General features: G+C 36.6%; 1 protein-coding gene and 1 long non-coding RNA gene across 5 annotated transcripts in view; one reads left to right on the top strand and one right to left on the bottom strand.

Annotated features, from left to right (window-relative positions):
* The window catches only part of EYS (eyes shut homolog), a 959,435-nt gene that overhangs the window by 64,228 nt on the left and 869,178 nt on the right, over positions 1-26,029 (bottom strand). The gene's annotated exons all lie outside the window — the stretch shown is intronic.
* The window catches only part of LOC308191587, a 48,085-nt gene extending 22,056 nt beyond the window's left edge, over positions 1-26,029 (top strand). For 2 of the 4 annotated variants that reach the window (XR_013948151.1, XR_013948152.1), the window contains exon 4: positions 5,926-26,029. This is a non-coding gene — a long non-coding RNA (uncharacterized lncRNA). Of the gene's footprint in view, positions 1-80 lie in introns of all 4 variants that reach the window. The other 2 variants (XR_013948149.1, XR_013948150.1) reach the window with 2 other exon arrangements.

The raw sequence follows: 26,029 nt of genomic DNA, 5'->3' as shown, positions 1-26,029 counted from the left end.
TCAGAATTTTGAGGCTGCAAAATTGGAAACAAATTTAGAATGTTTTGCAGAAATGTTTCATGTCTACATTTGTGTTTTAGTTCAGATCCAGAGAGTGATTTTGAAACAAATCTCTTTGTTGTCCCGATTTGAAAAGCCTTGCTTCACATTATAGAGTGGTCTGAAGAGTACGTGAGCTCAATTTCAGATGAACCCAAACCAGAAGACTGTCTCACACCTCAGGTACTCCAGCTGCTAATGGGCATCCATGGCATGGGGCCAGACCAGATTGTGAGTTAAAGCTCCTTGAAACAAGGTGTATTAAGGATGTTGTCCTCAGCACTTAAGTGGCCTGTAAATCTACTTGAATTGAACTGCATTATCTGCTAATATAGATGCAGATTTACAGATGCAGTTATCAAAAGAAAATCAGGCAGACATGGTATATATTATATACCCAAAAAATAGCCCCAGATTTTAAACTGGGGGTACTGATGAACTCCTGAAGTAGATAAAAGAACAAAACAAACATCCAGAATCTTATGAAGGAAGAATGTCACAAAGAATGAGAGAAAATGGGAGAAGAGAGAAATACCATGGAAATAGAGTGGAAGAGACAAGAGCAACACTCCTAGAGCACTATCACCTCATGTCACCAGCCCTATGGTATAGGAAGAAGCATGCGTAGGGAAGAAAAACTGTTCTCCCACCTTCTTACAGTCCTCTTCTGAAATGGTAAGGGGCATACTTTTCATTACCATTTCCCATGTTAAAATATGTATTTCTTTGATCTTTGAGGTAGACCTTGGCTTGGAAAGAAAATCATCAAGAAGTATGTGCAAGATCTGATATGATATTGGTAATTCAGTAACACAAATTCTTCCCCTTGAATCTTTACTGGAATCACCAGTGCTCTGAGTTAATGAAATCAAAGTTTTGTATAAGAGTGCCACCTTTGGGATGACAACACAGTTTTTGATAGCTTAGTGTTTTTAAATGTTGCACAATGCAGAGGAAATGATTATAACATGAAAATAACGCAGTCACAGCAGTATTTAACCACAGTTTTTGACTTTAAAACTAATTCCTTTTTTGAAAACAATATTACAATTCCTCTGTATAATGTATCACAGTCATCATTTATACTATGGTGATACAGTGGTGTGGTTCTCCAAAGCATACTACAGTCTCCTATAGGCCTGCGTTTCTTCCATCTATAAAGGTGGAATGCCACTATTTACAGAGCCCTCGAGTGTTCTGTGATCCCCACTGAAAGCCCTGCACGTGCCATTTGCCTACGTGTATGCGAGAGGGCTTCCCTGAAAGGAAATGCACTCAACACCTTATAATCATGACTGTACTAAAGAAAGAATTAAAAAACCTGCTTGTTGTAGTGGGTTCAATATTTAATGATGCAAGTTCCTTTACTGCTATCACTATATTATCTGAGATAAAGATACAGAAGTAGGAGGGAACAGCTTCTCAAGCTAGTTCAGTTAATAAATAATAGATGCAATTCCATTTATTTTAAAGTTATTACCATTCTTTATTACCAGTGCCATTTAAAAAAAAAATAATGGAAACTTAAAGGAGCACCATACTTTTCCATTTTAATTTGAATTACATTTCATGCAAAGACTTGTTAAAGAAAATACTCAAATAATGTAAAAGGGATTAGGTTCTTCTTCTGAAAGCTTCGTGTAATAGACAAATCCACGGAAATTCATCGCAACCAGAAGGATAGCCGTATCTCATAAATAATCTTAAAAATATCAAAGGACAATACATAAAAGAGGCATTTCTTCCTTGTGCACAGCAGGCGATTTTCTAGTATATAATATATCTGCCAATCTTTCCTTGTATTATACAGCTCCAAAAATCAATTCAGCTTTCCTGCTGCTTTGGTACTTTCAGCCAGGTTTCCTCAATTATGGTATCTTCTCTAGATCTGAGTGCTTTTGTTAGCTTTACTGTTTTGAATCCTTTTTCCCCTATCAGGAATTATTATTCTGCAAGCTCTGGTGATTCACTTTAAATTTCCCTTCCTTTCACCGAAAGTACTTTCTAAACTGTTTCTCTTTGTATAAACAACTACTGACAAGCTCTCTTTAAACCAAGTCTAAATCACTTGTGAACAGAATTGCTTTTGAAAACTCCTAGGAAAAATACTTCCAGATTGGTTGGGTGCACTCATGAAAAAAAGCTTTTGCTTTAAATTTTGTTTGAGACAGGTTTACTCTCACTGTTATGCCATTTTTAGCACGGACTAAATGGCCCCTGATTCTACTGCAGATCTCACACTTAACCTGTATCTTCAAATTCTTTGATCCATGTTAAAAGTATTAGAGTGGGAAGGATCCAGTTTCGCTTCAAAATGGAGAAACGGAGTGACAAAAAGGTTCCAGCACTTTCTTTGCCTGCTGCCAATATACAAGAGACCCTTGCATATAAAATCGTTCAGCTCAAATGGAAAACAAATTTATAAAATCAAATTAAGAAATTTAATTAAACAGATGCTTAATCCATCTCAGGCAAATAACAGCAAGCATCTGCTCAGTCTTATCATTTTTAAGCATATATGAGATTCCTCAAACAAGAATACACTCCTGAAATGATACCTAAGCCTCAGAAAGTTCACTGAAATCATGTTGGTGTTACTTACGACTTGAGAAGGATTGCATTTGGTTCATGGAAATGGTGAAGGAGGAAAAGTTTTTACTTATTGACAGAGTATGTATTTCAGACCTGTGAAGATGTCACTGTTTTCAGGAATTTAGAACTGTTAAAATTGATTTTAAAATGTACCCATTCAGATAGCTAATACCATACTACCCAGCATTTCAGGACCATAGTGCCCCTTGCAGATTCTTTTATAAAACCTCTTTAATCCCTTTTCCATTGAGAAGGTGAACATACAGGTGATTCCTCATCACACGTGAAGGATAGGTATCCGTCTGTTAACTAGTTGGATGCATATAGAGTCCTGTCCCATAATGTGATAATTGCCATCGCTCCTGTCACATAAGAGGATACACAACTGCCTGATCAAACACTTCTGGACATGTAACATATAGTGGTGGATAGTAAGGGATCTCTCAGGAAAAAGTAGAGCAAACAACGGTTGGTAAGAACAGTTTACGTGGGCAGCAATTCATTCCCTGGCCACATCTCAGACAGCAATAGTGGTCTGTCATGCTGGGCCCACCACAAGGGCTCTGACACTTAGCAGCCCTTCCCCAGTCTCCTCAGACTTTTCAATTCTTTCCTGTCCTTGGGTTGTATGGGACAAATGGTAAATAGATTTTATCATCTGCTAAAATGTATTCATGAAAGTGAAATGAAAAAAAATATGCTGAAAGGCAGTGATTTTGATAATTAAAAACTAGCACTTTATGGAACATAGACAGGGCAAAGTAGTAGCCAGATCTCCAACTCATGAAAGCAAAATGCTGCCTAACTCCTATTTGTCCTTTGAAAATCTCTCATAATTCTTCTATGACAGCAAGTTTGCAATCACTCCCAGAAGTGCCCTAATCAACCTTTGCTTCAATGTATTTACTACTTGCAAGCAGCCTCACCAGCACTGTATCCAAAGCAGTAATGCTTTAGCATGTAGCATATTGCTTCTTGCCCTGTTTTCATTTAAGAAGCATTGTATACTATTAATCATTTCTGTTAGAATTTTAAAGAAATCTTTTAGCACAAAACCATTCATCACTGCAACGTTAGATGAATTTGTAGGTTGTAGAACTATGTAATTTAGTCATTTCAAAGGTTTCAACATTTCCTCACAGAGCAACTATAGTTTGTTACACTCATTGTGAGATGGATAATAACAAAATCGAAGAACAAAGCTGTGATTAATTTGTAAAATAACAGCATTTATTTTAAATTCACAGCATAATACTTTTGAACTACAAAGGGTTTAATCTAAATCCAGAAACAGCAGACTGTAGAAAGAGGTATAATTTGTGTAAATCCAGTGTTCATTATGCTTTCTTTCTCAGTTTCTTCCTAACATTTTTTTCTGTTTCTAAAACAGATTTTTTTATTTATGCAAACTCTGTCCAGTCCATTGTGAATTCAATTTATGGAAAGAAGTTTTCATAACCACCTCTTCATTGCTGTGTCGCTAGTTCTTCTACCAATTTGCAACTCCAATAATCAGTGGCTCAGCATTTTCTTATCCATTTAGCGCCCATTACCTTTTGTATTTGAAAAACATTTCTAATCATAAGCAGTTCATCATCAGTACTTTCTTGGAGGTTTGGTCTATGTACAAGGCTGGAAGCCAGGAATTGGTAGGAATTCACACAAAAGTGTAAGTTAGGCTTTGAATTTTCACCGTTCTCACAGCAAATTGAGCTGTTCACACAATTACTTCCCAATACCTCCTGTATGTATATTCAATTTGACACACTTCTTTTCAATCCTAGGTACAATCTCAAGTCATTCTAGTTTCATCTCAGTCTCTGAACTTCCCGTTTTTATCTAAAAAAAAAAGATAATTTTAAAATATGCATACAACAGTGTAACACAGTAATACTTTCCCAACAATATTTTAACATTAAGGAGGACATCATATCTCTCCTGTTTGATTATTCAAAGCTTGTGTGTGATTTCTCATTTTTAACTGTATTTGTTTATGTTGGCTATCCATGTATCTGGGAGCTTGCTGTTTTCTTCTGATTCTTTCATGTGACATAAGAGAAGGTAATTTTCCTCCCTACAAACCATGCCTCAAAGCAGTAAGCATTTGTTGTCAAATACTCTCTGTGTTTGCACAGTGGCTAGTGAAAAGTAGTCCCTTGTTCCTTCTGCCTACACATCACAGCAAATATGATTTAAAACATAACATATATTAAACAAAGTATTTTACATACATTACATACATTTTTGATGTCTAGCCTCTGTCTCTTTCTTCCTCCCTTTTTGAGATTCACTTGCTTCCCCACTGTACTCCAGATATCTTCCTGTACTATCAAGAATAAGAGAGAAGAAAGCCACAGACACGGCTCCTTGTGCATCCTTTCTTTGGGGTGCCCCAGCTCTCAGAAGCTGGAAGAAATCCCCGCAGCATGGGATTTCTTTTTATACATCAACTGAGCTGTGCAGGGTTAAAGAAAACTTCATAGCTTCCCTCTGCCCACAGTTCTGTCTGAATACCTACAATTAATTCAGACTAAGCTCTTTCTTTAAGTGACATCAAAGGTAGGTCACAAAAACTGAAAACAAAAACAATTAGGAACATAAGCACATTTGAAAGACCAAATCTTCACCTGTCTACCAATTATTCTCCTACTGCAAATTAAAGGTAACATATAGCAGACTGCACAAGCCTTTTACAAAGACTAATTACCTAAGCTTGTACAACTTTTTGAACATAAGAAGTGAAAGAGAAGTGCTGAGTACCAGAACTACTGACAACACTGATTGAAGTCAAAAGTCAGCAATCACTGTGTGCTTTCATTTATTTTTACAATATAGTTTTTATCAATAGCTTCAGTTCTGTCTTGGAGGTTGACCTTTTACTCTGTCTGCTGCCTCAGCTTTGAATTTCACACATTTGTGGATGATGGCTATGAATTATGAAGGGTATAAGGTGCCCTAAAAACTGTGAAATCAAATGCTTTAAAACCAAGCGCTGGCATTTTTCAAACGTGCAAGAACTACCGCAGTTAGAAATGTTCTGTTCTTGAAAATTGGCATAGGTGGATGACATACCAGGCTAAACTAACGCAGACAAACTTTAATCTAATTAGCACAGTTACCAGAGCTGTAGTAAAAACATGGCAGGATGTTTCATCCTGACTGCTAATCCTTCAGGGAAAGCAGGGGATGTTCTCAGTTTACTAGCATGTATTGACATTACTATGCATTCTCTCTTCAAGTAAACTATCTTGGTTGATCCTTTTCTACAGCCATTATCTCTATTTTGTTTTATAGGCATGATCTTCGTTTATCTATGGAAATGAGCAAAGAAGGAGCCGTGATGCTTGTGGTCGCACTTTTGTTTTGAAGTTAGCACGTAAAGGCAGTGAGAGTGCCTAAGGGAAAAAGAAAAAATAATGCATAGAAAAAATAAGACAGAGGCGTAATGCAGCCAGAAGATAGAATACCTTTTAACCCTTCCTATTTATTTTCTTCTGTCAACTTATAATAAGCATAGTTGCCAAATATATATAGTTGCCATATCAGCTGAAAAATTAACGCAAAAATTTCTTCCTTTGGTATCAGTAATCCTACCAGCAAAACACACATTAGAGCTAGTTAGCATGATCTGCTATTCCGAGAGTTCAGCTAACAGGTTGGGGAAGACATTTAAACATCCTGCTTCTGGATGACAAAGGGACTTAATAATAATGCCAGTAGTGCTTGGAGCTTCTTGGCTCAGTTGGTTAAATAAGGACAGATCTACTGAAATCTGTGGTGCTCTTGAAAGTCACAGCTTTGGATGCAGACTGTAACACACAGTGGGAATAATTATAATTGGAAATATAATTTGGGGGCACTCATTTTCTACTTCTGGACTGCTTATGCTTTAATATTAAAATTGTATTGCCAAAGAGCAAAAGTGACTTGAGAGTACCAACTAGAAGCTCAGTTCTCTCTGTTTCTGTTATGTCCCTGATCAAAGGCACGAGTGGTTTCCTACTGATTGTTCTTGGTCCAGACCAAAAGATTTACTCTTGCATTGCTAGCTGCAGAGAGGAACTGAAAAATGCTTCCAGAAGTATTCTGAAAAACTCTTGTACTTAAAGATGAACTTAGAGCATGGCCTGGAATCTAAAGTTTATTTGAGACCTATACCAAAAATTACACTAGAATTATGAGATAGATGTGTAGAAATTAAAAATACAAACAGCACTCTGCTAACCAAATGAATTATACAATTATTAATCAAACGAGAACAATTTCTCTGTTAACTGATTCCATTTTCTGACGTGCTTTGTAAAGCCTTTTTAAGAGGTTCAGGACTGGAAGGCAGTTCCCTGGAGTTGAGGTCCCCCAACAACTAAACAACTTTCACATCAAAGAGCATGTTTCTCTCGGAAATCCTACCTGTGACTGAATCTCCAACACAATAGCTTTCAACTTGTTGAAGCATCAGACCACTGTGTGAATGTTCAGTTTGTGTCTGAACCAGCTGACTGGTTTCATGAGGATCATAATCTTCAGCACACTAGCAGATGCTTTAATGCAGACAAGAATCTCCATGAAACCACTTAGCAACTATAGAAAGTGGTAAAACACTTGAATTCTTTGATGCAAGTCCTGTTCCTCATTTGGAAAAAAAAAAAAAAAAAGTTGCTTTCTTTACTCAAGGGCTTGAACAGCTAATACACAAAAATATATTGTGTGACAACGGGATGTACTACAAATCAAATGCCTCCAACACCAAAATAAAAATCTAGTATTTGTATGCACAGTCAGAAATCAATTTGTGTGTGTGTGGTATACTGTAGAAAAGGGTGCAAGACTGGAATTTCTTCTTGTTTTCATTTTAAATTTTGGATTTAATTTGTGAAATTGTGACTTTGTTAATATTCACTTAGAACATTTCATATATGATCTATATAAATGTGGTATGCCAAAATTGTAACACCATAATTTGTTAGGACAATTTGGTATTGATTCACCTATGAAATAAGGACTTATCAGATCTTTACCTGCAACTGATATAAAGCATGGCTGGTTGTAAGCATTTATTAATCATTTTTTTTCTACTGGATTATTTTAAAATATAAAATCAGCAATTGTAATTATTTCATGAGCAAATTCCTTTTAAATCCCCCTTTCCTTCTGTATTTGCACTACCATTTCTTTTTTAAGGTGTCAGAGATCAGTGACAGAGCTGTTTTTAAATGTGTTAATGCTCTTAATATTTTAATTTGTCACACAGCAATAATATTCAGGTCACAATGGTATTTATGGGAAAGGGATCTCTGGCAGTGGTTTCTGCTAATGCAATTGAACACAAAATACCTTACTTGGGATTGAATTTGTATTGTGATTGTAAAGAAAGCAGGAAAAGAGCAGTCTGTGTTGCAGCTGTAAGAAACTGTCTTGTGTCCTCCAAGATTTTGCAGTGCATAAAATCTTTTCTCATAGAAATTTCTGTAACTCGGATAGCTACCTTTAACTGTATTTTCTGTGTGTAATATAATTCTGTGTCTGCTAGTACAACCTAAAACACTGTTTATGCCAAGGTATCATTTATGTGTTTCCCCTGTTCCAGCAACTGGATTTATGCTAGAGTAGCAATTGCAGTACTGGAAGAATGGAGTGATTCGTTGCTGGAGTGCTTCTATGGCAAGCCTTTCTCTGCTATAATTGTTCAACTCCACAGGTGGTAGCTATGGCAGCATCACTTGTGCAGAGAGAACATCACAGAGCTTCTGATGTTTTACGGAAGGTAAAATTTTTCATTGCTAAAAACAATCTCACACAGAACAATGCTTATATATATGGCAATAATTACACTGTTACTGTTAAAGACTAAACCATGTACAGTGAGAGTATCTGTAACAAAAGCTGTAAGTAGAAAAAAGATATTATAGACAGAGTTTGTAAACAAACATTATTTGAAGCTGTCCAAGTAAAAGTTATAAGTAACGTACATTATAAAAGTGGTTGACAGGGCTTAAAAGAAGTCTATAATGTATACCATTGTAACTAAGATTTTGGTATATTTGTTTTGTCTAAGGGTCACATTTCTCTTCTGATTGATGTAGTTACGTCCCAAACATGCAAGCTAATATACTTTACATAGGACTCCATAAATCTAAAATTTTAGGGAAGACGAGGAAAACATAGCTTTTGTGAAGCGCCTTTTACACTCAGTTATTTATCAAATATCTTTTTGTATGCCTAGCTAAGATCTGCTGCTTATGCAACACAACAAGATGCAAAGAGCACCAGCACCAGGAATTCATCTAAAAATCACCTAGCGTAAGTCATACAGGATCACAAATCATTCGTCAATCACCCCTTCATACATCACCGCCTGCCAGAGGATGGCCAGTGGTGTGCCCTCCCTCCTTCTTAAACAGTTGCAGCCAGTGCCTAAAATAGCATTATGTGCTGTTTTATGAAGGTTAAGTATCCTGCAGAAAAGGCACTGTCCTTTTACTACTACCCAAGCTATTAAAAAGCCACATCCTCCACTGATCATCATTTCAATGAGTACCTTGCTCTGCAGTCCTGCCTGTCAGGCAGCGCAGCTCTCCGAAGAACACAATCTGCAGCACATTGCTACCACCTGTCATATGGCAACAGCAGGGTTTTTCCAAATGCACTCCAGAGGCACTGTGAGAAAGCCCTAAATCACACTTTATTGAACCCAACCTGATGACAAACAAACCAACAAACAAACAAAAAAATCCATCTCACTGTCCTAGAAGAAATAAGCACAATGTTCACACAGGCTCAGAGGATTCACAGCTGTGCTCTGAATTATGAATGAAAGCTGGTGATCTCACAGCAAAAGAGTTGTGGTTGATGAGACGATATCGTGCAACCTTTCTTTTTGGAGATACAAAAAAGAATTGGCGATCCATCTGACCTGCACTTGGTGATGTGCCTTCCCAACTCTCGGAAGAACCTCAAAACCCTTTCTTCCTACAGGCAGCCAGACAAAGCCATGCTCCCTTTTAGCTTATCTGACACGTACTGTTGAAAATCAAACTTTTTGCTTCTAAGACCTTACTTGTGGCCAGGAAACGCTGACACTGGGCTACATCTCCTCATCTGAAGCAGTAAGGAGTAGCAGAGAAACCCATGCCATTTCTACTTTTGCTACTCTAGCAGTGTTTCCAAAATCAGAAATTTTAAAATATTGTAAGAGGCAACAAGAAAAGAGGTGAAAAGTGAAAAGCCCAGATATTACGCTCCATCACATTTGGCAGAAAAATAGATGAGTGAAAGATTTTTCCCCCTAGAAAATGCTTTGTATTAGATATTCTGATATTTTTAAAGCTTTTACAATTATTTTCCTGTAATTATCACCATGACACTTCTGTTGCTGCAAATATTTCATACTGATGAGATGTCTGCTTTATGATAGATATTAGAAAAAGCACTAGTTTAATTTTCTTCTCAATTTTATGCAAAATTTGAAAAGCATTTTTTTTTTCTGAGAGCTGGCACTTTCTAGAGACTAGCTAGGCCCCTCAGGCATTAGATTTAAGTCAAAGTGTGTACTTCATTTGTTTCTTCCCACAAAATAAGCCAATTGCTGCTGAAAGGACAAACAGTAAGGACAATATCTCTCTAAATCCTAAACAAGCCACAAGGCAGCTGGGTGCTAGCATTATGTATGATTTTATACCTTGTTCCATTACCAAGGTATAACCTACTGGCTTATATTTCATTGTTTACAACTGAGGCAACAGATAGAGAACCAGGCCCTCTACATTTTTTTTCCATCTGGCTGTCCTGGTGTTGGTTAGGATGGAGTTAGCTTTGTTCACAGCAGCTGGTATGGTGCTGGCTTTTAGACTGGTGACCAAAACAGCCAAAAACAGCTACACCCCCATGCTGTAGCTATTGCTGAGCAGTGCTTGCACACCTCCAAGGTTTCCTCTGCCTCTCTCTCTGCCCCCCAGCACACAGGCTGCAAGTGGGCAAGAGCCTGGGAGGGGACACAGCCAGGACAGCTGACCCAGGCTGACCAAAGGGATGTCCCATACCACACAACACCATGTCCAGCTGCAAAACTGAGCATGGGGGGGGTGTTTCCCAAAGTTGCCATTGCTCAGGGACGGCCAGGGCATTGGTCTGCTGGTGGTGAGTGCTTACTTTTGCATCAATATTTTTCTCTTCCTTTTTTCCCCTCCACTTATTAAACTGCCCCTATCTCAACCCATGAGTTTTCTTGCTTTTGCCTTTCCAATTCTCTCTTATCCTGCTGGAGGCAAATGAGCGAGGGACGGGGTGGGGGCTCATCTGCTGGCCAGGGCCGACCCTCTGCACCATGTTAGGTAACAAATCCTAAATGGGCCCGCAAGTGATTGTAGCAGGAACAGCAATACAGTCACTCTGGAGGAGTTTTTATTTAGCATGCTATTCAAGGAGAAATAATGTGGCCCAAAGACTGGAAAATCTGGACATTGCAAGGGACATTAACTTCCTGCAGTTCTTCCCTATTTTGATAACAACACACATTTGTCAGCATGAGTTCACCAGCAGGTCAGGGTTTGTGTGACAACCAGGCTGCAATGCATTTAATCAAGGAATAGATAGTAGAAATCCTGCATATCCTTAAAGGCTTTCATACTTTATTTTGATCCTGTCTCTGCTGGCTCACAGAGCATAGCAGCTCCTTGCCTAGGCTCTGTGATGACAAACACAGAAAACCCAGCCCCTGGAGTCAATACAAATCCCAGTGTCGTGCCCACAGAGCTGTAAATATGTCCTTGATGCTGACACGAAGGGGGGCCGAGCAGCACACCTAAATACGCAGTTCAGTCTGACTCAGGGGAGTCCTTGAAATCCAGGAACAAGAAGGACTGCAGGGCAGGCAGGCTGCACGCTATCAGGGGAGTCATCGGAGATGGGGAACAAGTATCATTATCCAGCCATTTAGTAACTCCTACATTTGCTTAACATTGGTGAGCTTCTCAGAATAAGTGTTCTCAACAAAATTTTGAAGGGTGAGACCCAAGAGGAAGGTCCAAAGCACACCAGGGACTTGATTCTGGTGGGGCATCTGGTGATACTTACAGATATTAGTTTTGAGGAGGAGGCAGTATTTGTAAGGGTATTTCAGAGTGTTCAGAATTAGAAAATCCATTCCACTATTGCCAAAGGATAGGCAGAGTTCTGGACATGCTGATCTACACTGGATGCTGGGTGTACCTACTGTCCATGACCAACAGCATCTAAAAGTAATTCAGGATCGTCTCGGGAGTTTTAAGCAGGTGAACCAGAAAATTGCAGTGAGTTGCAAGCAATAATACTCAGCAATGTTATACCTGGTCCAATTACATACACCAGATCAGACCAACGCACATGTGTGCCAGTATCCTATCTCAGACAGCGGAAAAAACTGGCATCTCAAAACAGAGGATGTTTATAAGGTAAGCATTAAGTGACGTTCATCTTCTAGTGACCTGAACCAAAGCATGTCTTGAATCAGAGCTGATGTCCTTGTGTTTCACAGTCCTTAATAGATTTTCTTTTTCACCATGAACCTATCCAATCACTTTACAAATCCATGTAACTTTTGAATATCTTCACTGCATGGCACAGTTCCACAGCTTATGCATGAAATATTATCTAAGTATCTACGGCTCGGTTTGAATTTGTCTCCTTGCTTCATGGGATGCACACAAGTTTTTCTATCAGAAGATGAACAGTTATTGTCTATTTGCTTTCCTCACGTCTCTCTTGATGTTGTAGACCTCTTTCATAATGCTCTTTGAACACCTCTTCCACACTGGAGAATCTGAGGCTGAATATCTGTTGAATGAAACACTCATTTCACATCTTTCAATCATCCTTGTTGCCTTTTTTTCGACTAACCTCCCTAATTCATCACTCTCCTTTTTGAGATGAGAGACTAAAATGAGAAAAACAATGTGGGGTAATGGTGCCCTGCCAATTAATATTTGTGCACCATTTTTTTTTTCTCCTAAGGTCTACTCTTTGCTTTCTTAATTGCTACTGAGCACAGAGCTGGTGTATTTCACAGAATATTCAAAAACTGTTTCCCAGGATATTATAGAATCTAGGAAGTTCCCAAACCTCTTCTGAGTGGCAGCAGCTCATTCAGAGCCAAGACTTCAATTGGTAAAGTCAAGGTCTTTCCCTCTTTTAAAATGTGTTTTCCTTCTCAGTATGTATGAACTTAATTTATATTGGATTTCCACCCACTTTTATTACTCAATCACTCAGTATTATGAGAGCTCTTATATAGCTCTTCTCAGTTGTCTTGGATGGCTAAGGATCAGCCTTAAGAAGTAAAGGATAAGGCAATATGAGCCACTATAGTGGATCTTGTGCAGGGTCAAAAAGCAACTTGCAATAGGGAATATTGAACGGAAGGCTTACTTACCATAAACTTTGGGAAGAACAGCAAAATCTTTGTATTAGTGAACCACATGCTCTATTTTTTCCCCTAATTGGAATAAAGTTTTTTTTTGTTGTTTTTTTTTTTTTGTTTTGTTTTTTGTTTTTGTTTTTTTTAATTCTAGAATACGGAGAACAGGTAAATAACATCAATACACCAATCATGCATTGATGCCTGGGAAGACATGTATATGTTATAATGCAGTTGCAACTTCTTTTAATTTCAGGCCACCTCTTGTGTCTGTATTTGTGTTAACGTCTAAAAGTGAATCCACAATTATTAAAATGTGTATTCAGTTAAAAGTAATGAATTAAAAAAAAAAGTTAAGAAAAGACTGTGTTCTGTACAGAAAAAGAAGTGAAAATGATGTCATGCTTATTATTTCACATCCTGATTTAAACCATTAAAAAAGCCTGGTTCAGAAAGCTGTTAATTATATTCTAAGATGCTCTGAAGTAAAATAATATAAGTCTATTTCTAAACGTGTTTCCATTCAAGGCAGCTGTCATAGAGATGTTGTCCAGAGATAAGGATACAAACATATTCTAGTTATACAGGGCCATTGGCCATTTCTGGAGCATAAAGGAAAACACTATTACAAGCAAAAAAGTTAAAGTTGAAAATGGTGATAAGAAAACATGACATTCACCTGGATTTTTTAAAATTTACACTCTCACCTATCATGTCATTTTTTTTCTAGAAATCAGCCAACAGAACTGCTAAGGCAGACTGGGTTGATAAAATCTAAAGTAGACTTTCTGCTGCCTAGTCTCCAAGTGTCAGTAGCAATACATTCAGTGTTATGAATGTCCTGAAGGTATGTCTCCTGCTCTGATGACTGTGATATCACTCATTTCTCAGGAATAGCAGTTGCCATTGAAAATTATGTTTTGAAACTGGTAAATCTCTGGAAAGCAAAGAAACAAAACATCAAATATGGGATTACTGCCAAACAGAGAGCAAAATTTAATCCTTATTTTCACTAACTGCTTCTGATGGTACTAGGCTCATTATCACTAAATGCTTCTGATGGTACAAGGCTCATTACTGTTCAGTTTGTGAAGAATCCTGCTGTATTTATGCAGAAAATTAGAATGTGCTGAGAACTGTGGTAAAGGAAACCCCCCTGCTCTTCCAGCTCAAGAAGCTCAACTTTGAATCCGAGTAATTGTTCACCTAAGGAAAGGCAAAGTTTCCACATTCTAAGGTTCTTCATCTGTAAAATGGGTGTAATTTTGTTTTTCTTGGTGAATTAAAAACCATGAAGCAAAGCATTGTGGAAAAATGTTCCACATAGGTCCTTAATACACATTTAAAACAAATTCTGTTAATACTTATGCTCATAGACTCATCCTATGCTTGTGGTTCAATGGGATGAACTACCATTTCTATTTCCATTCAGCAGTGTTTACCCCTTGTTTTTAATTTCAGGGTGTTAGTGCATTATTTGGAGAGAAACACTGCTTTCCAGACTTTCAACACTGAAAGATTTTCATTTGGAAAGGAAAGCTGAAAATTGCTGAATGTAAAAGTGCCCATTTTACTCTAAATTAAGTAAATCGCTATGATTATTTTTTAATTTGTATTTGAAATCAAGCTCATAAATGCAAGGTTTCAGAAGCAAAACCAACACTATCATAGTATTTCTAAAGTTTCTAAAGGTAAACTTACTAACAATGTTTATATGAAAAGAGGTGTGTGACTTCCATTGCATTAGTTTGCTGAAAATGGCTTTAGTGCTAATCAAACTAGTCAAATATCATTAGTGTAATAAGGGCTTCAGGATATTCTCTACAAGCCTGCCTGAGCACTTAATACATTCCCAAAAAACTTTTCTGTGAAACTGTACTGCTTTCATTAAAGTTCATACACCAGCTGTCTGGCTTTCTTGTGTGTGCTTATGTTCCACCTTCGACGGTCATTTTAGAATAAACATATTTTTCCTAAAGGAATAGGAACAAGAGCATACTAAAACAAACAAAAATTTTACATTGAGTAATCAATAGAAGCACTCAACAGTCGGAGGCTTTTAACTCCAAGCCAATGCTGATATCTAATATTTTTGCCCAGGGAGGTGGTGGAGTCACTGTCCCTGGGGGTGTTCAAGGAAAAGTTGGACATGGTGCTTAGGGACATGATTTAGTGGGTGATACTGGTCCAACTGTTGGACCAGATGATCTTGGAGGTCTTTTCCAACCTTAATGATTCTGTGAATATAGACCAGAAGGGACAAATGTGAAAATAACTTGTAGGCAAGTATCACTAACAGACATGAAAACTTATCAAAAACCCAAGTGGATAAACCTAAGACTAAACAAGAAGATATATGATATCCTGGATGAAACACTGTAGGAAAAAAAAATCCCTTTTAGTGTTTGTTTGAATACTTGTCAGTCATTTACAAAAAAAAAAAAAAAAAAGACTAGCTGTTTGAAAATACCATAAATGCTGAATGCAGAGGATGGTGAAAGCTCTATAAAAATAAGTGCAAATAAAGATTGACACTCAGTAAGTGGAAGAAAAGAGCTCACCCCCTGAAAAAATATTGGAGTTCATCTTCCAGAAGTCATAGCTGTGGAAATTCAAAGTAAAATGCTGCTGCTGGAAGCAACTGACTTAACCAGTCTGTTTTCAGACTCTCAAAACTGAAATTAAAATAGATTTGAAAGACTGTAAAGTCAACTGAAGTTATTGCAGTGGCTTACAGAAATGATGCACTTCTGTTTACTTTACTTCAGGTTCTCTCTTGAGTCTGCATGAAGCCTATTAGTAACACATGTATTTTATTCCTTCAGAGAAGACTGGGAGATGGTACGTGCCATAACAGCAAATCCCTTTTGCAATAGTTTCTTAGCATTGTTAAATAGTAATCTTTTTTGCCTTGGTTTTCTTTCTCTTTTTCTATACTTAAAAAAAAAAGGCAACAACAACAAAGAACAACAACTCCCCTCCCTCTCATCCCCCAATCTGAAATGATATATTAATGAAAGGTAACTAACTTTGTATGTTAACAATCACTCAGGCAGTGCCTTGTGAAGCTGTTGAGGGCTGAGTCCTGTTATAACAGGTGTTTAATACCCAGAAAGAGTCAGCTCTGGTAATATAATATTTTAACACCATGGTAACTGATCTGTTCGTGCAGTTGGTCAAATACAATGGGGATGACAAAAGGATAAACAGAAAGCCTCAAGTTTTCAAGAGCTCAGTAGCGCCTATGGTTCCTGTGCTCCTTTCTCTGTAGGCTGGAAAAATGAGGGGGCTCATCTCTCACTGCTAACTCCACTCCTAAAATCCATCTATAAGCAGAAGTGACAAACCTCACCCATATGTTCCTTAAAGCAGTTCATGGAGGTGAGCAATTTTTGTTTGTGCTAGGGGTTCTCCACGTCACAAAAGCCTGGGAACAAGATTTGTACTATTAGACCACGATTTATAAGATTATTTCATTATGCTTAAATGCTTGAAAAGTTAAACAACATTCTGGTAATTTCATTTGGAGGTGCATTTGGGGAATGAAGCATTTTAGCAAATGAAAGTCCGCCCGGCTTGTTACAAATGTGTTGTGTATTTGCAGTTTGTTATTAGAGGGTAACTGTCTGAGTCTAGCTTTGCCATCCACCGCAGTTTGCTTCAGTACCAGGCTGCACAGTCAAGAGCCTTCATCAAGTCAGGGCTCGGAATTGCTTTATGACCATTTGTAATGTTTATGATGCTGGCAACTGTCTGTAATGTAAACTCTGTGGTCATCAGGATAAAATAATGCTCTTATACTAATAGAATAAATCAAAACTACTATATAGAATTTATTATATATGTTATGATGCACTTGGTTTAGGATTATCTTAATGTACTCCACTGCAATATGGCTCTGTACATTTGCAGTAATATACTGCAATTTTATACAGTTACATAAAAGCTCTATTGAAATAATACTGCACAGCATTTTACGCAGTTCTTAAAATAGCAGACATAATGTAGCCCAAAAATCACAGGCTATTTAATAATGCATGAGATGTTAAAATTATGCTACTTTCTATTGTAAGTTTTCCTTTTTCAGTTGTTAGTGTCTCAGATGTTCTCTTCGACACTGTGCTACTTCACTCTCCTTCACTGATTGCAACGCAAAGAAGTAGCATTGTACAGCACACTACTGTTGTATTTTTTTTTCTATCAATCTACAAAACATTATAAGAAGCATCTAAAGAGTAGAGGAGCTCCTTTTGCCCCTGCTTCCTCATTTTCTTTGCTTCATTTGCACACATTCAGAAAAAGCTGGAGGAACCACTGTTTATATTGCTGAATGCTATTGCAGACCTTACTAAAATCAAGGGAGAGATTCATGGCTCTAGCTAATATTATGCATATTTTTATTTTCATTTGGACACCTTAAAAGTAAAAAGCTATGAAATCACAGACAATCTACCAGCCTAGGAGTCTGTTTTTCAGAAGTCAGCACTCATATAGCTTACCAGAAAGGAATACCCTTGCCCCTTCAACTCCTGAAGTAGGCAGTCATTGTTTTAAGTGTACAACACGTTTCTGCTGTGAGAGGACCCTAAAGGAGTACAATCCCGTTGCTTAGCAATATCAAGCAAACAAGATTAAAAAAAAAATAAAATCTCTTCATCCTATTTTCCTCTGTCCTGCAGTTGTTCCTTTTCTGAAATATCCACAAGCATTTGTGACTAAACCATACTAAGCTTACATCTAGCTTCACAGCCTATGTTTTTTAAAATACAGAATAGGCACTTCCATGAAATCCTTTAAAGGAGGTAGCAGCCATTACCGAATATTTTAAATTATTAGACTGCTGCTAACCAGAGCAATCCAAAATAATATCTGTGATAGAGAAAAAAGAAAAAAAAGGAAAAAAGGAAAAAAGGAAAAAAGCTGTGAGATTCAGATTCCTTTTCAGCTTCCTTAAAAAGCAGAGAACATAAATCTGTGCCAGAAGCAGAATTTCTTGTTCAAAGATCACAGAACCACAGCATGGCTGAGGTAGGAAGGGACCTCTGGAGGGCATCAGGTCCAACCCCCTGCTCAAGCAGGGCCACCCAGAGCAGGCTGCCCAGGACCACGTCCAGGCGGTTTTGAAGGCCTCCATGGAGGGAGACCCCACAGCCTCTCTAGACAGCTTGCAGCAGCATACATTTAGCTAATATTGTAGTAAAAGCAAATGACTGCAACCTCAGAATATAGCTTATTGCTCATTTCACTCCTTATCAAGTTAGTTGGGAAAACAAAACAAAAACCAAACAACAAAAAAAGAAATAAAGACACTGGCAACCTGACAAATAATCACTTTAATTTCAAGATAGATTTTAGCTGTCAGTCAAATGAAAGTTGCTTACATAGGTAAAATAGCAGACCAAAAAGACAGTGAAGGATGTTCACTAGATTTTAAGCATTTTTCAAGGCTGAAAGTGTTTATTTGTCAGGTGGCTAGCTTGCATTTATAATCAAATTTTCAGGATCACTGTGCCTTGCAAACAAATGCCAAGTAAGATACATTCATCAGAAACTGCAACACCCAGCTATTGGAATGAATACGTTAAATTCCAGAATGTTTCATTTTTTCCACCATTTTAAAGCAAACAGTTCAAATTATACTATTACATATTCTATAGGAAACCTCTTCACAGGAAGATTAAAAGAGATACATAAATGTATGCATAAGAGTGAAGAGACTGCACAGATAACAGATGAATGGAACAGTTACAAATATGAGAATTTCTTTAGATGAGACAAATGATACATAGTAAAGGTACAGGGTCAAAAGAAATGAGTAATACCCAGGAGAGCATACCGCAGACACAGAGGACTATGTGTTACACAGGGAGAAAGTCTTTACTGTTAGAAAAATACCATTTTTTTTTCTCTTTTATATGCTAAATACAAACGTAAGCACTCTTAGGAGCATAGCCCTTTTTGCAAAAATTTCAAACTTAGCTTTGTGATATACTATAAAGTACACTAGGTGGCAGCAAAAAATAAGCTAACAAAGCCATAACACTAAGGCATATATTGAGATTTAGTACGGAAGAACTCTGTGTTTTCAGCAGGGAATGAAGGTGAAAGGAATTAAATTCTGGTCTTCTTTTGCTTAGATATTTTCCATTAAGTAGTGCAGTGTCTAAGCAAGTTGTCCCTTGCACTATTTGTTATTCTGTCACAAAGCTGAGATATTTGTGATGGTCTTTCAAGGAGAATCAAATGCAGAGTCTCTACATGGCTCACTGCAAAGAAATTCAGTAACAATTCCCATGCTGCTAACAGCCACACAAATAATGATGTCGAGCTCTCTATGCTTTGGGTCAAATATTTTAGGTAAAATGATGTCATACTTAAATATAAGAAAATGCTGAAAATATATGCCAAAATAAGGCTCTGTTTTCAAAATTATTTGTACTGCTGCCTCCTCTTCAGTATATCTTAGTTTCTATAATTAGGTTTTCAAACTCCTGTCATGCAGCAGATTCCCAAAGAAGATTTATGGATTGACCAGTGTAGTCTGATTAAAAGCAAATCTCTTGCCTAAAAAGAAAGCTATGTGAAGCTCTACTTTGTAAACATTATCTAAAATGGCTGCCAGAATTTTAGCTATTAGTCCACTGACAGTGGATAATGACATTATATTTCAGAAAAACATTTGGAAGCTGTCATACAGTACCTACCATGTCTCCCTTTAAAAAATTAATTATGTACATCTAGCTGTTTGCATGCCTATACAGGAGACACAAAAAGTTAAAGCTAACTGAGAAAAGATTAATGCAATTCCTATCTCCTGAATGCCTTTGCTATTAAGATTTACTATTTCAGGCAAACTTGGAAAACTGGACCAGGACTAATTTCTGTTCAAAGAATGCACTGAAACTCGTCTCTGCTCTTATGTCACCCCACTGAAATAACGAGGGACTAATATACTTCTTATATATATATAGATATATCTTCCTAGTTTCCCTGCCATCATCGTAGTATGGACAATGAACTGTTTTCAGTAGCTCATACTTTCCATCTTAATAACATGCTCTCCTGCATACTCGTCTCCCATAGGGATTCTTTTGTCTAGGACAGGAGAAATAGGAAAAAGTAAAACAGAGTAGAAGACATTGCTTGAAGATCACAAGAGCAACCTCTTCAATTTTAGCTGCTTTAATATATACTGCAACAGACATTAAATAATCTATTGAACAATTCAGGATCTGACATGATGGATCTTTGTTGCAAACTTTTATTATTTGTCACATTCATCATACATAAGAACACAACAGTTATGTCAAAATGTACTGGTTTTTTAGCCATCAGCTGAAAGCCCAAATAACATATAGACTATAAGTTTAAATTAAGGAGCCTGCTGAGTATGGTGGCAGAAGGTAACAACACTGCAAGAAATAAGTTTCAGTCTAAATATGTAAGTAAACTGATCTTAAATGACATCTTTAATATTAAGAAGCAACAAATTTGAAACTTTTATTATATGAATGAGGTTATCATTTCATATCCAAACCTATATTATCTTTTCTTTCCCCAAACTTTCTATACCTTTACGGGTGAATAGACAAAAAAGCTTCCTCTCCACTTCCCAAATTTTCCTAAGAGTTTCTTGGTGATGAAATTTTGTGAAAGACAAAGTAGCATTGTTTAATTTTCTCATTCTGGAAATCTACTTGTTCAATGAGGACTAAAAATTAAATAAATAAATAAATAAATACAGAGAGTTCCATAGGAAGTATGGAACATTCCTTCCAGAGGAGAGATGAGAATTGGCTACTCTGCCAAGGCTGCCATGAGTTCACTCACTAAAGACAACAGATGATGGTAGGGAAATTCTTTGTGTACTTTTGCAAAATAATATTTTCTTCAACTGCTGCTAAAAGAAATAGAATACCAGCTATATATATTTAAAAAAAAAAAAAAGGTTTTACTTGAACCTTTGAGAAATAACTGTTCAAATACAATTAATACAAACTTCTACAAGCTTTGCTGTAGTTGAAAAAAATGTTCTCATAAAACAAATGGCATTTCTCAAAGGACCCATTAAAAAATTAATTAATATGTTTAATTTACCAAGAAAAAAAATAAAACTTTTTAATCAGGGTAAAGATATAATTTTGGTGATATATTGTATTCCAACTGTATAATAAAGTGACTGAACACTTTGCTAATGTGTGAGGCTCATCTTGGCTTAAGTTATGGAACAACAAGCTACAGTTTCTTAAGCTAATAATTCAAACTGAACAGTACACTTAATAGATTTTTTTCTGTATCACTGATGTGCAGCCTTCTTCAAGACAGAAAGCAACAGTAGCTTAATAAGAACCAAATATCTGGGGAGGAAATCTTTGCTTTTTTGGGTGAGCAAGCAGAACTGTAAGAAGGCATGTTGTTTTCCAGCCAGTAAGTTACTCCTGTGTAAATCTGCTATACGTATTTTTGAAGTTTCAGAAAACCTTTTGTAATTGAAAACGAGTAAGACTCATGCCTACGGTCTCATCTAAAAGAAAACTGCTGTGCTCCTTAGCGTCAGACTAGGAAATTTAATCGGAGCTGATTTAAAGGGATGAGTGTCTCTTGTTGAAACAACAACGACTCTTCACCACCTGGGTTTTCTGCAGAGGTTTCCCATCTGAGCAGTGAACTAGCATCACACAGCTTAACTTCTAAGCTCTGACAGTTCCACTGCAAAATACAATAGGCCTACAGGGTATATGCACCTCTCATACTATTACATGGCTTTTCTTTCTGAAAGGCACTTATTTATTTGTTCCCCTGCTTCCCCTTTTGGGTCAGGTGGACCTTGTGTAGATCTTTCTTCACTGATGGAGCAATTGCAAACCACAAGGTCGAACCGGGTAAACACATTTATACATGCAGCTTTAAAATGCTGTGTCAAATTTTTGCCCATATTTCAGAAGCTTCCTTGGATGGTAAGTATATAAATCTGTATTGAGGAAAATTTATTTTCCTAATGTATAAAATAAATTGAAAGGAAGCTGTTAGGAATGATTTTATAATCATCCCTGAGGCAGAAACCATTTAGAGCAACTCTAGCAGCATGCAGGCTTCATACAAACTCAAGAAAGCATTAAGAACATTTATGATTGTTGCAGCAGAAGTCCAATTTACATTGAGCTAACACAAATGCATGACTTGGAATTACCAAGTGTGTAGATAAGTTGAGCAGGTCAGAACCGGATCATTGTCATACCTTTGGGTATGTCAGAAGTAATGTGTACTAATGTATTATTTAAAGGATTTTAATGAAAACTGAATCAGATGAAGTGAACTGTTTCTAATCTGATTTTCACTGTATCAGGCTAAGCCATACTCTGTGATAATAAGGCCCAAGAAATCTAAAGAAAAATAAATAAGCAGTGATCAGTCTGCAGGGCCAGGAGTCAAGCACTAACTTTCTGTTATTAACTGATTCCCAACTTGCCAAAATACTTACTTGCACTCTCAAGATAAATTAGCCATTGATAAAAAATGCCAGTTTTCTCCATCAAGGAATGTCAAGAATTAAAATCTCAAGATAAGGTTTCTCAAGCAGAATATGCGTTATTAGTTTCTTCTGACCATCAACTAGTCCCTCGAAAACAGCACTTTTCATCAGTGATTAACAGAGTGCAAAGTAAAGTGCCCCAAGTCTCGGTTGTGCAAGTAATGATGTGAAATTGTTTCCACATCTTTTCTGGAAACATCTGGATGTTTCCACATCTAGATGTTTCAAGGAGATTAAAAAGGCTGTACTGTATAACTCGCTCCAAACCATCCACAGACTCCTTTCCTGCTTCTCTCCTCTACAACTCTGGAAGACTGTGAATTAGTAAGTTTGAAATTTTTGTAGTAGCCAATTGATTCAGAAAATTACATCAATAGTTCCACTAAAAATCCTTTTTTTCCATGGTTTGTTAGCACTTACATGGCCCTTTTAAGCAAGTTGCTATGAAGAAAAAATACTGTCTCCAGAATGCAATTACAGTTTGCAGGGATTGATAAACTGGCACTTATGTAATAAAACAGTTAAATTTGCAGTCTCAGACTAATCTTTGGCTCATTTCAGCCAACATAAAAGAATAATTTGACTTGACTTGACCTAGTAATTTCACAGACTGAACAACTTTTAATAATTTTACTTGAATCGACTACTTACCTTCACTGGTAATAAATATATATTGGTGGTTTATCTCACTGCAATTTTTCACTTATCACATTTAAATTTTGAAACCTTTTTTTATGAAAGGTGGTAAAGACAAGGTAAGAATGATAGGTATGGGTATTCTCCACTCTTACTGCTTTGTCTAGTTCTAAGAACTATATTGAGACTGTTCTTGTCTTTTTTTTTTTTTTTTTTCCCTAAGGGTTTCACTCTATATTTTGCTAATTAATCATAATTTGTCTCTAACCTTAGCTTCTTACCTATTATGCTGGCCTGTCATATTTCACCATCTTCTCCCATCCACCTTGGAGAGGTCGATTCGGACCTTCGTATCTTAGCACTACACTCTGGTAAATGTTGCAGCTCCTAACACTCAATTCCAATTATTTTTATGCAAATAGATATGACAACACCCCATGTCTATCCTACCTCTCACTAATAAGATTCTAAGTTTTTAAAGGACTTTTCCATCCCTTTCAACTGAGCCATGCTTGAGAAACATTATTTCTGTAACATCGCCCTTCTTCCAGTGCTGCAGCTCAGCCATTCTAACAGCTTCCAAATAATTCCTCCTTGACATGTTTCTGCTATGTGATATGTCTTTCCCTCTGGGCTTCTTTAAGGAAAAATATTCTCCACAAGAAGCTCAGGAAGACATTTACCGCATAGCTGCAACATTCAAGAAATTACTATTCTTACCATATTGCTGCTTCTGCAGACAGGGCATGGCACTTCTTTCTACAAACTCAGACATGTGAGTTAAAACTTGAATGCCCAACTTCATTTTTATTTTATTAATTCGGTCTCTAGGTGACAAGCTTAACTTTGACCTTGTCCTGGGTATTTATAGATGCATACCTGATGCATTACCATGAATCCTTGATGACTGTGTAGAAAAGAAAAATCTTGACTTATGTTTCACAACAGTGGCAGCAATTATTTTGCCTTATACCTATTGTATCCATAGCTTCCAAGAATACTAAGTGAGAGTTCAGAACAGTGTTTCCAGGCTCTACACTTCCATTTGCATGCAGACATTCAACAGTTAACCGTCCAGACTCAGAAAATGATTTTCTGAAATGTGCCAATATATTTGTGTGCCTGGGGAGAGGCACTTTACATGTGTAGTTGAACCAAAAGCACCTGAAAACAAGTCAGAAATCCTGAGTGATCATTACCTTAATTTTTGATGATCAAGAAAGGGAACACACTAATAATGTAACTTCAGCATGTACTAACAAAATAAAATAATGAAAGAATTACTGAAACGTTAATTTATTTCAAAAATTATATCTATTTCAATAAGGTATAAATATTCATTGATGGTCAGAAATGTGGCAATAAATTCTTCCAGTTTATGAGAAGTTACAGAGAAGTGTTCAGCTATGGAGAAGTGTCATCTTCATAAAGTTTAAAAATGTAAATAAGTGCAAAAACACAAAATCCATGAAGGTAAATCAAAGTATTACTTAATGAAACAGTAAGGCTTAGCAATGAAGACAAAGGAATGATTCTGCAATGTGGGAAGAAAATGTAATTGTAAGCCTTTCATCAGGTCACCAATTTGTCCAACTTTTAGCAGCAGCAATTCAGCATGATAATTCAGCACTTTAAAGGAAAATAAGAATAGGAATTTTTCAGAATATTTTAAAATATAAAAAAGACAGTGGAAGAAGGGACTTCATCATAATTATGCAAAAAATGTCCTCTCAAGTTACTTGCTGACCTCTGAAATCCAATGTTCTTCTCTCCTTTTTAGACGGAACACATTAATTTCAATTTAAGACCCAGAAAACCAAGAGTCAGTAACTGTCGAACATTGCCAGTAAGGCTTTGTCACTTCTTCAGCGCTAAATTAGAAATTTTCTTCAGTCAAATATGGAGCAAAGAAATGTTTCCTTTTGCTTATGGATTTGCCCTACACATTTTCTTTTTAAATGTCCAAGGTAAAAGGGAGCTCTGTAACTTTTCCTAGATATTTAATCTGACACACTAATTTCTTGTTAATGTACTTACTACATTTCTTTGTAAAATATCACCGATTAACTATAAATGCATATGTAAAAATAAAAATAAAAATAATAATGAATAATAAAAACATTAATAGAGAGATTAAGTATTATATCTTTAAGTAGCCAAACCCTAGCTGAACCTAAATTAACCTTTACTGGTACTTAAATCTGAAACATAAAAAATAGCCAATCTTTTCAAATTCTTTTAAAAAATCCTGATAATAAACCTATTAAACTCACAAAAAAAAAAAAAAAGATCCTGTGTTATTTGACATCCTTTCACCAAATCTTTCTAAGCTTTACTAATGAGACATGTATGTATGAAGTAGTATTTAAGTAGAACTCATAGAACTGTACGCCCTGAAAATTTAATTTACAGAGAAATACAATTGTTTGTATTTAGTTTCCATACATGAACAAATAAATTGAATCTGAAACTGAATATTCTCTGGTTTTCAGACAAGAATTTTAACTATACTGGAATTCTGAATGTGACATCAAGGTCATGACATGTAGATTAAAAATGTGTTTAATTTCAAATCAGCTACTCTCCATACTATGTATTATGTGAAACAATACTACACCCATACCACACCCTTCTTCATGTTCTATGTGGAAAATGTTTAAAAATGGTTGTCAGAAAGGAGGAAATGCAACAAGGCAGACACAATCTCTTAGCACATAAAAAACCCTTCAGCTTTCATATACAATGCTAAATTGTCAGTATTTACTGAAGAAAGTGTCAAAGAATTAGATGTGTTGCATCATCATAAGGCTAAACCCTTGACTATACCATCTGCCTTGAGT

This window comes from Anser brachyrhynchus (genome assembly GCF_964034855.1).
Source record: "Anser brachyrhynchus genome assembly, chromosome: 3".
Lineage (NCBI taxonomy): Eukaryota > Metazoa > Chordata > Aves > Anseriformes > Anatidae > Anser > Anser brachyrhynchus.
The sequence above is the reverse complement of the archived record's forward strand: the minus strand, read 5'-3'. Positions and strand labels throughout refer to the sequence as shown.